This window comes from Microtus ochrogaster, chromosome 4, assembly GCF_000317375.1.
Source record: "Microtus ochrogaster isolate Prairie Vole_2 chromosome 4, MicOch1.0, whole genome shotgun sequence".
In the NCBI taxonomy this organism is placed as follows: Eukaryota; Metazoa; Chordata; class Mammalia; order Rodentia; family Cricetidae; genus Microtus; species Microtus ochrogaster.
Genome location: NC_022011.1, coordinates 39,772,046 through 39,775,170, shown reverse-complemented (window position 1 = coordinate 39,775,170; position 3,125 = coordinate 39,772,046). Strand labels below are relative to the sequence as shown.

Sequence of the window (3,125 nt, the reverse complement as noted above, 5' to 3'; positions counted from 1 at the left end):
GCCCACCTCCATCCAGGTTTAGTAAGTTGAGCATCCAAACTGCCTAGGCTCCCCCAAAGCCAGTATGTGCAGTTGAAGCTTTGTCAGAATAAATTACAGGATATGTCACTAAAACCATGGGTAAACCAGTTCTGACAGCTGGTGGTGGCATTGTATCCTACCCTTATATCTTCTCACCTGGTTCATCAGCTCCAATAATTTCTTCAATCATTTCAAATCTCTTAATTATTGTCTCACCGAAGGCCTGAATCTTCTGACCTGCAAAGGTTTCTAGTGATTTCCCTATGGTATTAATTTTCTGGTCCCCATTCTGCATCAGTGATTCCAAGATCTTCATGTTGTCCTTCAAAAATAACATCTCCTCCTTGAACTACCCCCAGATATCATGTAAGTTGCCATCCTGGAGGTATATTCTGTCTATTACTGTAGGGTTAAGCCAGTCCCTTTAGGGCAGGTTTGCCTGGGGCGATTGTTGACTTATAAATTGAGCGCTGCGGAGGCTGCGCGCTCTCTTTTTCTTTCCTACCTCCTGTGCTGCGCAGGAACTTCGGTTCTGTAAGTTTTATTTAATCATTAAAATTGTATATATTCTTTAATATTTGCCTGCATTTATTCACTCTGATACACTTGGTGCCCAACTCCCGTGGGGCTTTGCTGGGACCCGGCCCAATTCAGAGTCTTTTGGGGTCGCTGCTGCGGCGGGCTCCCTGGGTGTGTAGATTGTACCCTTTCAGCCAGTCCGACTACGGTTGGGAACACAGCTGAGATTCTGAGTGACTCGATCTTTCCCAGTACCTGCTAAAAAGTCATTCAGGTCGGACTATTAGCACTCCCCGGCCCCATCCTGCCTGACAGTGGCACAAGTGCCTCTGTAACACTGTGATCAGCCTCTGTTCCCCCCCCCCACACTCCTCCAGCGCTCAGGTCACGTGACAGCAGCCCTGAGAGCTGGCATCCCTTTGATTTGTTTACTTTGGAAGCTTTTCTGGCCCAATTGCTATTCATCAGCCTGCTGTCTGCTTCAAGTTTTGTTTTTGAGTCATTTATTTCAGACTTAGGCCAAGTGAACTCCAGTGGACTCTTTTGCCACCACAACCGGCTACGCCATTAGCCACCACTGGCAGGAACTGGTCATTGCAGGTAAAAGGATTTTTCTTTTATAAATAAAATGTCTGAGAACGTGACCTTTTTACATTTCAACAGCTTTTTTGAGTGTGCCATGTGGGAGATTTTACAAGAGGTGTCTATCACCCCACATAGATGGATATTTCTGGGATTAGTAGTTTTCCTTGGCACTATATGTTTTGACAATAAAAATACGATCAAGTCTCTTAAGGCAGAGGTTGAACGTTTAAAAACTATTGAGAATGATAACAGTCTTCTCAAGAATCAGTTTGAAGTTCTCCAGGAAGAAAACAGATCTTTGTTTAACATGACTCGGTTAACTGAGCAAAATTTAGAAAAGGTACAGGCTGATGTTAAGGAGAAATTCATTACTATGGAAGAAGGAACAGGTGAATTAGATCGTAAGTTCCAGCAGTCCCTTTCTGTAGGAACTGAAACATTAACTGAGAGAATCAAAACTGCTGAATGTGACAATCGGATTTTGTCTAAAGCTTATGATAGATTGGCAAAAAGATTATCAATAAAAGAAGGCACGGTTTATGCCATAAAAATTATGTCCAAAGATGACAAGTTATCTCTAATGGACAAATTTCATACTTTAGAATCCTCAATAAAGGCTTTGAAACATAATTCTGGACAGGAGATTCAGATATTACAGAAGGCAATGGTGAATTGAATTGAAAAGATTGAGGAATTTCTAAATTCTGGTGAAGAAGAGCAAAGGGTAGAAAGGAAAATTTTAACTGCATCTGTGGATAAATCTCTCCAGGACAATTTCCACAAAGCTCTACCTACAGCTCTACATGCCTTTCCAGTAATAACAACAGAAAAGGTGATTGGTTCCAGAAACCCTAGGGTCATCAAGGAAGATACATGGAAGCCGGTTCGCATGAATGATCTCAAAGAAATCAAACAGGCCGTCATGACTTTTGGGATGCACGCCTCTTTTGTTAAAGAGATGCTAAAATCTTGGGCCACAACAAGCAGAGCAACCCCCTCGGACTGGCTCCAGCTGAGCTCCACTGTCCTTGAGAGTGGACCGCAATTAAAATGGAAATGCTTATTCAGGCAAGAGGCTAGACTTTTAGAACAGCAGGAAAAGGCGAAGGGAATTGACATTTCCCTAGATAAAATTCTAGGTGAAGGACTCTTTTCTGACCCTCAGGAACAAGCTAATTTGGATGAAAACATACTCTCCATGTGTACTACAGCAGCCTTAAGGGCTTGTGACAGGGTACAAGACCCAGGACAGAGAATGGAATCATTTGTCAGAGTTAAACAGGGTAAGAGAGAACCCTTTAGTGACTTTTTACAAAGATTAACTAAGGCTGTACAAATAGGGATATATGACCCAGAAGCAAGACGTATAATAATTGAGTCTTTGGCTTATGAAAATGCAAATTTGGAATGCAAAAAGATCTTGGGGCCTTTAAAGTTCAGATCAGCGTCCTTGGAAGAATGGGTCTTGCATACACTAAATGTTGACACATTTGACTATGGCACTGAAGCATGGGTAGAAGAAGCAATTTCCAATGGTAAAAGGAGACACCAGAATACCAAATGTTTTAATTGTGGCAAAATGGATGATATGAAAAGGAATTGTAAACAATGGATTTTCAGAAATAATAATAATACATCTTCTAGAAATAAAAGAAATAGGAGGACTCAGCCTTTAGGTTTATGTAGAAGATGTGGAAAAGGCAGACACTGGACGAATGAATGCAGGTCTACAAGAGATAGACAAGGCAACCTGATACAGACGGAAAACGTGAGAGGGGGGCCTCACAGGCCCCCATGGCAAACATGGTTCAGTCATTTCCAGTTTCTGCCGAGAACATGGCTCGTCAGGACAATTAGGAAGCCACATGCCTACTGTTACAAGCAATAGTGATCAGAAAGATGAGTTACGTGTGTTTTGGCAAACTTCTATAAATGATCAAAGACCTAAGCTGAGAGTGTGTGTAAATGGCATTTTTATTACTGGCCTGCTGGACACAGGT

General features: G+C 42.0%; 1 pseudogene; it reads right to left on the bottom strand.

The window, feature by feature from the left end:
* Window positions 1–337, bottom strand: part of LOC101983202 — a 3,079-nt pseudogene extending 2,742 nt beyond the window's left edge.
* Window positions 338–3,125: the final 2,788 nt, after the last annotated feature.